The sequence below is a fragment of the Euprymna scolopes genome, chromosome 9 (assembly GCF_053919585.1).
Source record: "Euprymna scolopes isolate OS-2025 chromosome 9, ASM5391958v1, whole genome shotgun sequence".
NCBI lineage: Eukaryota > Metazoa > Mollusca > Cephalopoda > Sepiida > Sepiolidae > Euprymna > Euprymna scolopes.
The window spans coordinates 64780145-64793557 of record NC_136490.1 but is presented as its reverse complement, the minus strand read 5'-3'; the positions used below and the strand labels follow the sequence as shown (position 1 = coordinate 64793557).

Sequence of the window (13413 nt, the reverse complement as noted above, 5' to 3'; positions counted from 1 at the left end):
TGCTGCTGTCGTAGAAACATTTTGATGCGTTTGTTTCTTATTTGATTAGCTTTCACCGGAACCTTGACATTTTCTTTGCCCAACTTTCTATCGGGCGATGTATATTTACCATTATATTTGTTCGTTATAATATATATATATATATATATATATATATATATATATATATATATATATATATATATATATATATATATATACATTGGCTTTATATACAGAATTGCAGAGACCAACATCAGCAGTGTTTATCCATCTGCTCATTCATTCACAGGGACTGCTGAATTGTCAATTATCAGTCATTGTTAACGTTTTATCTACTGTCTGTATTTCTCGTGCGTATATATCCTTCTGACTTCTCGTCTGTTGTGTTATTATATTTACATTTTTTGAAATCCAAAAGAATTTCTCATATCTCATATGACAATAACTTATAAACGAAGTCGAGTAATATTGTTATATTCATCATATATAAGAGAGACGTTTTAGTGTCTTCCTGTATTTAATTTTCATTTGATTCTTTTTCTTTGTCAGGAATACTACTGACTGCGTGATCCTATAAACACGTGAAACTGCTGCAGTGCCGTTTCTGTGTGTATGCTTTTTGAGTGTTCGTTTCAAGGTGTTTACGAGGAGTTCCGCTATTGCATTCAATCGTGGTGGTACTGGGGAGTAGTGACACAGAACTCCTTGAAGTCCGTGGATGTAAATTGAGTCTCTTTATTACTTGCGAGACAGTCGACAACTCCAAACCGGGCAAATAATTCATAGAGAAAATGAATTACTCCAGTAATGGTTTCTTTTTTTACATCTGAGCTGTTCTGCCTATTGTTTATCGTTATCCATCACAAATAAGTAATAGCAATTTACTAGTGACCTGCGAAATCTATATGAATTCTAGATCAGGGTTGATGTGTTTTGGGTCATTGTTTAAAAGTGGTTTACGTGCTATTGCCATCAAAGTACAATCCTTGCATGAATCGACCATGTTTTTGATGCCTTTGTCCACTATACACCAGCATGAGGCTCTTCATTTTGTTTATTTCTGAGTTCCTTATATTAAAATATTTCAATATCCATGTTTATAATTGTTTTAGTATGACGACTCTCTCGTTTGCGGGTTTTATTTGCGATTTTCTGTTTTGTAGCACTAATAAATTCGTCTTTTTGTGATTCGCGCTTAATGTTGTGTAATGTGACAAGAAGGTTTCTGATAGTATTGCATATCATGGTTTTAATTTCACTAGTGATACGTAAAATAGCAATTACGAAGTACTCAAGAGTTTCACTCTGTCTCCAGATCAACTTTGATAGTTTATCTGCATGTTCGATCTGCTAAGAAAAGAGGTATCTAACTTGAAATTGTAATTCGGTAGAAGAGTGTCCCACCTCAGCAGTCTATTCGCTGAGTAGACGGATAACTCTTTTCTTCGATCTAAAGGTGATCAATAGAGGTTCATGATTGGTCTGTAAATATCGCTGGAACGTTGGAACTGCGAATATAATAGCATGCGCTTCTTTTTCGATCTGTGAGTAGTGCTTTTTTGCCTGTGACTGTGACGTGTGCGCAATCGGTTTTATATTCCCATCTGGCATTTTATGTAAGATGCAGACACCTCTTCCATGTGAGCTCGCATGGCTAGCACTATTATATCAGGTTTTATGTCATAATGCGTGAGGCATAGATATGATGTAAGGTTTATTTTATCGAATGCTGCCTAGTATTCAGGTGTTCATGTCTACACTGTGACATTTTATAGTATCTCGTTAAGTGGGGCCCGTTGGTCGTGTAGGTATGCTATCTCGAAATCAAAGCTGTTCAACAAAGTATAATTTCTTGAAAATGACGCGCGCTTCATTGACTCCAAAAGCTAACCTTTCGAATTTGATGTTAGCACAAAGTAATTCGAGTTATTTTTGTCGACTAAGATTTGAAGGCATGCGTCACTCAGATTGACTTTAGAGAAAAAATTTTCTCACATTATTTTAGTAAAAACTTCATCATAGCTAGCTAGTGGGTAATGGAAGTCTTTTAGTACCGAGCTCAAGGCCGTGCTGATGTGAGCCAATCAGCTACGCTGGTAAGACATTACCCTAGAAGGGGATTAAGGAAAGCTGAATTAAACATATGAAAAATGATTTTTGGAGCTATCTAGCCGTTGTAGTAGCTATAGGGTTCACCTTAGGTCACTGTCAAAGTCAGCCGGTCAGTGAGAATTGGCGATGAGAACCTTTGTTCTGTGGAAAGTTACCTGATTGGGATGTATGGGGGAGGTAACTGATTATCCAATCAGGGCGAGCCAGATTATGACAGATGGATTGAATGGTGATTGGTTAAAGGAGAAACCCGATCTGGGCAGACGCCACCCACTCCTCATACATAAGGGGTTGTAGAGAATAGAAAATCAGTTTGGGCTCCCGTTTTAGAGTCTGTTTGACCTCGGAGGAAGACGGTCTACCGCCACACACCATCCCGCGAAAGCACCTGTCTTTTGATCGATTAATAAGTAAAGAATCGGTTGTGAAAATAGAAAAATAGCTCCGTTTGAATAAAATGGAAACTACCAGAAAGAGAAAATTATAATCGACATTTTTAATCTTTTTATTTTATTTTTTCTGTGAAAAAAATTTACATCATTATTTTTAGTTCTCTCTTCTTGTGAATAATTAATTTTATACGAGAACTACAACCAGAGTCAGCGTCGATTTATTATTATTATTAGTAGTAGTAGTAGTAGTAGTAGTAGTAGTAGTAGTAGTAGTAGTATTGGTTCACAAGAAGCTTTCACACAGGTTATCAAAGTCTGTGGTGTTTCCTGGAAGCTGAGTGATAACAAGTTTCCCCAGATTTCCAGTACTCTCCAAATCTTTCGATGGTATTTGCAAATAAATTCGCGTTATCGTAACTTCTGCTTGCCATTGATTTCTCGTTGACAGCAGCTATTGGTCTTCACTGGAATTTGAGTGGCAATTCGCACTTATCCAGCGGAGATCTGGTTATTATTATTATTATTATTATTATTATTATTATTATTATTATTATTGTTGTTGTTGTTGTTGTTGTTGTTTATATATATATTAATATATATATATATATATTAATACGATAGCGTGTGTGTTCTTTTGTGTGTCACGCTTACATCGAGCCGTTTAATTATGTACTTCCATTTCTTGTCATAAATAATTTTACCAAGAATTTTTCATAAGTTTTGGTTTAGGTTTTGACTATAGCTGATGCCACTTAAATCATCTATTTTTTTATGAATTATTTTGTCAAGAATTCTTCATAAGTTTTGGTTTCGGTTTCGATTATGGCTCAAGTTATATATATATATATATATATATATATATATATATATATATATATATATATTGAAATCACAACTTACTAATATATAAAAATCGATAGAATATTAACTATATAATAATATATACGAAATCTGCAAGAATTAAAATATCATATTTACGTGTACTTTACGGCCGGGCTTTGCCGGGCATTCGTGCTAGCTAAGATAAATACGTTTGCAGTTTTAACAAAAAAGGCTACAATAATATCAGAACGTTTCCATTTACATTGAACATCTACAGAATGCTAACATGAATATATTACATATGAATAGGTCCCCTGTGGAATTTCCACAGGTGCCGCTAGTTATTATTATTATTATTATTATTATTATTATTATTATTATTATTATTATTATTACTTGCAAGTAATCTTGAAGAAAACAACCAAGTTGAATTATCATTTTCAGCTGGAAAAAGAAGAAGGGATCATCAAACTGCTGCATTTTTAAGAGATAATTCAGGTTCATATAAACCCTGTCTTGTGAAAGCGTCTGAGACTGCATCGTCTGACATTTGTGGATGTTCGAGCCGAACTACCTAGTACTACACTTGTAACTGTGCACACTACGGTCTATTTCGTGTTGCATCTTAACCGAGGGAGGTCAGATCTTCATACGACTTTATACTGAAGTCAACGCAAACGCTGATATTTTTTCTACTTTTTTGACATAGACGGTACGGACTGTCCATTGGCTGAACTCAACTTTTGATAGGATGCAGGCTTTTACAAGTATTTACAAATTTCTCTTTAATTTTCTAGGTTTATTTAATCTTCTTCGTGCGTGCAAATTTATGATCGATAAGTCTGATTTCAAATCTAATTGAAACTTTACGTTTTTATGAAGCTAATTTTGCATTTTTTTCTTGAAAGCGTATTATTTTTGATGTCAAGTCTAGCTAACATTTTTGTGCATGTTCCTGAGTTAGCTGAGAAAATTTAAAAGAAACTGCTTTTAATTCCACTTTTTTGACAAAACGTATTTATAGGCACATCCCAAAAATTGAATTGTTGCATCCAATCTGTTCTTAAAAGATATCCTGTATTTATTAACCTGGACACTTTATTTATTTATTTTTTGTCGTGCCGTTAAATGTAACATTAGTGATCAATAGGACTGTGACGAGAATATTCTTATCATTGTTTTGACTCTCGAGTATATATCAGACAGAGTTAGGCAAAGTTAATAAATCAAGAATCACATCACTCTATATAAAAACATATAAGATATTAACTGATATATACTCGAGAGTCAAAAGAATGAAAAGAATATTGTTTTGTCACAGCCATAGTGATTAATTCACCTTCAAAATTTATTTTCGACCAGGTCGCCGTTCTGACTATTTTGAAATACTCTAGCATGGTAAGTTTATTTAATTTCCTTCGTGCGTGCAAATGTACGATCGATAATCTGATCTCAAATCTAATTGAAACTTTACGTTTTTATTTAATATTTTCACCAGTACATATTTATGTATTTTTCATCGTGTGTTATCGTGTGTTGTGCCTAACATTTAATTTTGTCCTTTGTTCTAAAATGGGAACATTTTTGTTACAAGTCAAACAAGTTTTTGTGTTTTTATGATCAATGCTGGGCTCCGCGCCGATAACATGCACTTGGTGGTGACTTACCTTTATTTTCAGTATATTGTCTTTTTTGTGCAAAGAAGAATGACTTTTATTTTTATTTACTCTGAATGATCGAGTTTCACTTTTTATGTATCTTTCTTACGTACGCGACATCGGATTCTTCAATGTCTTTTGAATTCGTTTTAACACTAATCAGTCGTTGGAGGTCTTCCGCCATTTTTTGTAGTGTCAGATTTGGTTCGTTTTTTTTTTTATTCTTTTGTCGATACCAATATTTTGAGAATATCATTTGAAATGGTCGGCACTCAGTGCAGTTAGTTACTATTGATGCGAATGTTAAATAGTCGCAATCGTCTTTGTTGGTTAAATTTCTACTTCTTATAAAATAACGACTTTTAGATGCTGAGCAGATCTGTTAAGAGTTTTACAGTTTCAGAAAAAATTAGGTTACGTTTTTCACGATAAAATATAATTCACGAATTAGTTGTATTCTTTGGATCCCATTTCTGAGTGGTTGTAATATGTGGATCACATTTGCGAAGCAACACCTACATTTTTTTAGAGTACGTCGAATCTGCATATCAATGTTAAACAGGTCCGCATACTTTCTAAAATACGAAACGAAAGTCTTGTCTTCGTCTGGGACGTAAACAAAAATGGTCAATATCGTTGCAGACTGCGTTTTGTGGGAATGTTATGGTATTTTCCATGACTTTATTATTATTGATGAGTCTGTTTCCTCCTATTGTTACACTTTTGATCCCTGTGCTTTTTTTATTTTCCATTTTTTTATTTATAAATATATATTTATCAATACTATTAATAACATTCTAAAGACTTATTTATGTATGTGTGTGTATATATATATATATATATATATATATATATATATATATATATATATATATATATATATATATATATATATATATATATATATATATATATATACCAATAACACTTTCGAACGGATACACCGAATTGAAAAATTCTTTTCTTTTTTTCTTTGAAAGGTGTGAGTCCCTAAGTTGTCATTAACTATATATGATTCCTAACGAACAACGCCGAGTCACACAAAAAGGCCGAAATAAGGGTTTGGGGGCCGTTTCGTGCAATGTCGAAAAAATTACCTACTCATGTCAACGGAATTTAGCACTGTCTATATACAGTCGCAATAACATCTTTCGGCATGCGGACAGGACTTGTGGCGCAATGGATAACGCGTCAAACTACGGATAGAAGATTCACGGTTCGAATCCTGGCAAGTTCGTAATAACCATAATTTTACCCAAGGTTTACTCATTGTCCTTATCCTTAGGGTATTTTTGATTTTTCAGTTATTTTGTTTTGTGCATATGAGAATTTCCCATACTCCAAGTTTACAGGGTAAGCGTTGATTGTAAGACGATGTTGAGTGTACTTGATGTTGACTGTACTCGACTTTGTGTTTGACTCGGCGTTGTGTGCCCGACGCGGCGCAGCCAGTAGTATATAATAGTGCGTATTATTTTGAATTTTAGTTCATTCGAACCTTACATGACCCGTTGAGTATTGCATTGAATTTCACTGATAGTAAAACAGTCATGTGAAGAACAAACATTTTTGTGTATTTTAACAATGTGTTTTGTCTTTCTTGCCTTTTTTTTCTAGTCACTAAAGGTTAAGTGAGGAATATCCACGTGCATTTAATATCGTGATGTAGTGTCCGGTTGTTTTTTTTTTCTTTTGTGTTGCTGGCAGTGTAGGAGGAAGGCGCTTATCACAGTCAAGGATTATGACTAAGGGACAATGACCCTCGAACGTAGTCTCTTCAGCTCGTAACAATATATACTCGCTCTGAAATTTATATGAAAATCCTACGTTTTTCTATTTAAAAATTATTAAACTAAACTACTTCATATAATTGGACATGGATATGCGAGCGACTACATGAAAATTATGCAATTTGCATAATTCTTTTAAATTATCAAATTCTTTTAAATTATCAAATTCTTTTAAATTCTCAATTCGATTTATGCATAGTTCTTATATTCTTCTTAATTGTGTAGCATTTAAGATGAAAACCTAGCAGACGGAAATATTTATATATACACACACACACATATATATATATATATATATATATATATATATATATATATATATATGTATATGTTGCAATATTTTGGTTCTATAATGGGGTAGAGATTCATTTGCTGCCCACCTCAGCAAAATGTGACACAAGGCCTGGAAAGTGAAGTTCTATAATGGGGTTGTTATTTAAATGCTGCCCACCTCAGTATTATTTGGCACAAGGCCTAGAAAGTGGGAACCCCGCAGGCTCCCCTAAAGGAGGGGCCCTCCTGCAATTTTAAAAATTGCCTGAGTAACCCCGTCGGCATTCCCCGGTCGGGGCGCCTAAGGCAGCAAGCAATAAACTTGCCCCACCGGAAAGCCCGGTTGCAAGGCCTGGGAGGGTTGACCTCCTAGGTATTACCCAGGCGGTGTACCTCAGTCCAACAGGTGCTGGGACGGTTCCCGGCCCCTCACCTGTTGGGCTGAGTGTCAAGTGATGAATGCTTAACGAGTACTTCTACCCTGCCTCCATGCAGCCTAAGCCGCCAGGAGACACATCCCATCATAGTGTTTTGTTAAAGCACCTGTTGCTTATATAGGCTGCCGCCATAAGTGCATACGTCCAGAGGTTTTTAGGGAGTTTTGATTCAATGAGTAGGCATCTTGCCATTCCAAAAAGTGTCCGCCACGCACGTTCAGCAGTCCCGTTTTGGTGTGGCGATCTAGGAGCTGATGTTTCATGCCTGATATGATGGTTAATTAGTAAAAGTTCAAAGTCTTTATTGGTGAATTCCGTACCGTTGTCAGAGCGAATACACTTGATTTCACCGTACGGGGCCATGTCGGCTAGATATTTCTTAGTTGCTATCAGGGTATCAGATTTGTTCTTTAAAAAGTAAACCCTTATTAAACCTGAATGGTCATCTACGAAATTTAACACATATCTATAATGTTCTCTGGCCATCGGTTCTACGGGACCGTTTAAGTCACAATGCACCATTGATAGGATTTTATTGGCCTTTTTGTCTTGTATCTTGTTTTGATAGTTTGTCATTTTCCCTTGCGTAAAGACGTCGCAGTTGAAGGTTTTTGATGTTTGTATTTGCATTCCATCAACTACAGTCGGCAACTTTTTGATATCAGGAATATTGCAGTGTCCAAGAATTTTATGCCATGTCTGTAGATCATGGCAGGCGGTTTTTGATGGGACTACTCTATTAAAATAATATAGTCTTCCATTTTATTTAATGTCGCATACAGTTCCATTCGGGTATACCAGTTTTGATTTATTGGGGCTAAAGTTTATATTTGCACCTTGTTTTGTGGCAGCTTGTACAGAAAATATATTTTGTTTAAATTTTGGGATTAGAAGAGCGTTTTCTAGAATACAGAAATACAGTTAACCTTTAGCGAGATTTTCGCATTGCCTCTTTTCAAAACAATATCATTGACTCGACTCGCGTCAGCTAGTTCTACAAAATGATTTTGTGGCTTAAAGTTGGGTTCAAAATTGATAAAATCAGATTCCTTTGTAATCACATGTGCCGTGGCCCCACAATCGACAAGAAAATTATTATTGTTTGTTGAAGCATCAAATGTACACGAAAATAAAAATGTATGTTCGCTAACAGAGTTCTCTACATTTTTAATGTAGTCGCCATTTTGAGTCCTGTATCTACATTGGAAACTCTTGTGATTAGGTCGTCCACAATTATAGCAAATAATTTTTGTACTTTTTTTTAGGAAAAAAACCTGCTTTTGGCAAAGTTGCGTTTTTTTTTTTTATTCCTGGCATGAGTATAATTCGATTTTGGTGTTTTTATGTGTGTATTTTTAAATTTCATGATATTTGTGGATTCGTTTTTTTTCTGTGGTCATTTTTTCAGTTTCTTCGTAACTTCTGAGTGCTACCTTGAATTGGCTAAAAGTCATGGGTTTTTGTTTCTGGGTTATCACGGTGGTAAATGGCTTGAAATCACTCGGTAATCCCTTAAGGACCATGGAAATTAACAGACTATCACTTATAACTTTACCAGACATTTTTAAAGAATTTTCAGTTGCCTCGGCTCTTATAATATAATCAGTAATAGTTTCGACTTCCATTCGTTTTAGAGAGGTCAGTTCAGTGTATAAAGAAATAATTTTGGGTTTTCCTTTCGATAAATAATGCTCTCTTAATATTTTTAATGGTTTGCAGCCATCGTCCAGGGCTTCTCTCATTACCAGTGATAGACTTCGGTCATCTAAACACTGTATTAATTCCGCAAAGACAGTTGCGTTCTTTTCAATGAAGTCGCAGTCGTTTCTGTTTTCAGGTTGTGTTTGTAGTACTTTGTGTAGCTTTTGGATTCGTAGATATCCCAGAAATTTAACTTGCCACAATTCGAATTTTGATTCGGACTCATCGAAATAAAGACGCACCCTGGGCGCTTAATCTCAATTCGATTTATGCATTGTTCTTATATTCTTCTTAATTGTGTAGCATTTAAGATGAAAACCTAGCACACGGAAATATTTATATATACATACATATATATATGTGTGTGTGTGTGTGTGTGTGTGTGTGTGTGATCTTCTGAGCGTCTGTGCGAAACGTCCCTACCAAACTCCTTTCTGATTATTTGGTCTGTAGTGTTTAAATTTTATATGTAGTGTATTGGGACCTTTAGAATACGTTTGATTTCGTTTTTAGTCAGCAAGAATTAGTGCTAACGGGTCCAAATTGAAAACAAAACAGTTGATCTTGGCGGTGTAAAAACAGGCGACTGCTACTACTTCGAATGATAGCTCGGGGTAGCAGCGCGCATATCTAGTCCTCCGTTGTACCATCTGAGCTATCGCGAGAAGTTATACCAGTCACATGTTTTTACAAGATTCGTAAAGATTTAAACAAGAATTTGATAAAAGAATTTAAAAAAAGCATCGAAAATTTCATTATATAAAAAGGAAATCACGGAAGAATAAATTATCAAAATCAAAAAAAAAAATCTAGCGAGACAAATTTGAACCACCGACCTAAGGATAACAGCACGCCAAACTACAGTCCTCCGCTCTACCAATAGAGCTATCGCCAGAGGTTATATACGTCCTTCTTTTTTTCGCAAGATTCATAATGGATTAAACGAGAATAATAAAGCTGGAGAGATAAATAAGGACAAAGGCTGGGGCGCTAAATGTTATAGTTTCAGGTCTAGCGGATGATATCCGAAACATAATTTTTTTAATATTTTAAATCATTACTATATATTCGATAATGATCAATGCAGAATGTGGTATATAATAATAAACAATTATTTTGCATAAATTAAAATATATGTATGCGTATTTTACGACCGGGCAAAGCTGGGCGGCCTGCTAGTATATATATATATAAAATATATTTTAGTCATCGACATACAGACCTGTTTCGTTGTATCACAACTCATCAGTGCCGCTAGACTAACACCTCTCCCAAGCCGAGGATCGAACCTAGAACCGTCGTGATGACAGTCGGCAGTCCTACCCCCTTGACTACGGAATCGGTGGCCGAAATTAACCTGTCCGAACGATTATTTAAATAAACATTCGTCCGCTACTCGTAGAGGGCTCAAACGTTTGTTTGTAAACAAATCGCGAGCTTCGCATTATTTCAGCTAAATTAAGTAGCGAGTAAGATAATTTACGAGAGTGCTCTACCAAAGAGGGGAGCTTTATAAAATATATTTTAGTCATCGACATACAGACCTGTTTCGTTGTATCACAACTCATCAGTGCCGCTAGACTAACACCTCTCCCAAGCCGAGGATCGAACCTAGAACCGTCGTGATGACAGTCGGCAGTCCTACCCCCTTGACTACGGAATCGGTGGCCGAAATTAACCTGTCCGAACGATTATTTAAATAAACATTCGTCCGCTACTCGTAGAGGGCTCAAACGTTTGTTTGTAAACATATATATATATATATATATATATATATATATATATATATATATATATATATATATATATATATATATATATATATATATAGTATTCAAATGGTGCAATTTAAGTAAACTATAAAATATTTGCAGCTTCTCTTCTAATTTTCAGTTTTTAATCATGTGCAAATATATTTTATTTCCTTTGTGGATGATTGATTGTTGCTATTTCTTCTGATGAGTTAAGGGCAAAATAGATTCACCGATTGATATAATAATTAAGTGATTGATTTTGTGCTACGAAACTGATACTGTCAAGAATTGTAAGTGTCAACTGAATCAAAGGAATAAATTATAAGATGATAAACATGTTGCGAGTTTGTCTCTGCTTTATATTTATTTTCATGGCAAGTGCTCGACTGAGCTCCAATCTATGGTATCCCCTCGCCAAACTTTCACAAGAAACACTATTACTAATTTCCCCAACTCTTTATCTGTGCCTAAACCTAAACGTATATTCCATGAGCAAAGCTTCTTTCTTAGAACTGCACGCCTATGGAATTGTCTTCCGTTTTCCTGCTTTCCAGCTGACTACAATATGATTGTCTTCAAGTGTAATGTAATGCAAGTTCTTGATGAGTCGTTCCATATAAGTTAACAAATTTACTGAATCTCCATTACTAACGATTACTATATTGTCCAATTTCTACTGTACACTCTTTAACCTTTATCTCCGAGTGGCCTCTTGGCCTTGATAAGAGGTGATGCCTATGTAAAAAAAAAAAAGAATTTGGAATATAGACTTTTGTCATTCATTTATTATATGCTCTGTAATTATACCGAGCTATTTTAAATAAGGATTGGTATATATATATATATATATATATATATATATATATATATATATATATATATATATATATATATATATATAAGTGAATAAAGAATATTTCCACAGATATATATATATATATAGAGAGAGAGAGAGAGAAAGAGAGAGAGATAGAAAGAGAGGAAGAGAGGGTAAGAGAGAGAGGGAGGGGGAGAGAGAGTCACACAGCATAAGGCTAAATTCCAGTGATCATTATATTAATTTTACTGATCATTTATTTCCAAAACAAAGCTTCGATAAACTTTTCTTAGGGTCGTTTCTTGCATAGACAACCAATCGTAATTAGTACATCAATTTTAGATCGTTTGACTATCGGTTCCTTGGAAAATCAAACTCCTCTTTCAGAAAAATACATCGTTTGCATTTGTCTGTTAGTGTATGGTTATTCTTATCTGTTGAACTATATATATTTATATCAACCAATCGTAATATAGCATTAACATTAGTGAAGCGTGAGACAACGTGAAGATCTGTTATGCACTACGTTATGCTTGCTTCTCCTTATTGTGTGAAGTATTCTCGAACTTATGGCACGCTCTCAATTATTATTTATCGGATTAAGCTGAAATTTTACAATATTGTTAATGTTAACAAAGAGCATCATATAAATAAAACAAATTTGAAAAAATCGGATGTTTAAATTCTGTCAGAATTAAGACAGTGACCATATTTTTTAACGATAAGTTCTTAGAAGTTAAAGGACTTCGTCGGCAAAAATGCGAGTTGTATACAGTGTTTATATGATGTACAGAACAGAAATCATTGCCAAACATGTGACTTTCACCATTTCTGGGACTGAACCTTTGATCTAGATATCTTTCCAAATTAAATTAGTTCCAATTAGAGCATGACGGACATTTTGACCAAGTTTGGTGCCGATTGGTTGTGCTATATGAATGCTGAATTTTACATCAACAAACAGACAAACAAACAGTTTGACTGTAAAGACCTTTGATAGAGTATGGCATAAAGGTTTACTTCACAAAATCTCCAGCTACGGTATAACTGGAAATGTCTTCTCAATTATTAAATCATTTCTCTCTGATAGATTCATAAGAGTAGTGGTTGATGGGCAGAAATCAGAAGCTCACGTGTTAATGCTGGAATCCCTCGGGGGTCCATCCTGGGCCAAACTCTCTTCCTGATCTACATTAATGATCTTCCAAATCACATCCTTACATCATTCGTAGACATTTATGCTGATGACACTAGTATCTATGGTAGCACATCTAAGACAGTAAACGACCAAGTTCTCTCCGATTCTCTCCCCTCTGATCTTGAGCAAGTGGTACAATGGGGAAAGAGGTGGCTTGTTACTTTTAATGCATCTAAAACCAAGCTTTTATCTGTACATCATCAACGCTCTGATCCCCATCTGGCATCAATTGAAATGGAGAGCTCTCGTCTTGGGGAGGTCTCATGTTTGACAAGGGCTTGACCTTTACTCCTGATCTTAAATGGAACACATACATTAAATACGTTGCCAAGGCCGCTGGAAAAATGGTGGGATCTTCTATCGATCCAGTAGATATCTCACTGCTGATACAATACTCTATCTATATAAGAGTAAGGTACGTCCAAGGATGAAGTATTGTGGACACAGCTGGGTAGGAGCTGCTAGAAAGGACTAATT

At 35.0% G+C, this 13413-nt stretch overlaps 1 protein-coding gene across 1 annotated transcript in view; it reads right to left on the bottom strand.

The window, feature by feature from the left end:
• The window catches only part of LOC145284600 (uncharacterized), a 586277-nt gene that overhangs the window by 89770 nt on the left and 483094 nt on the right, over nucleotides 1–13413 (bottom strand). The window lies entirely within an intron of this gene.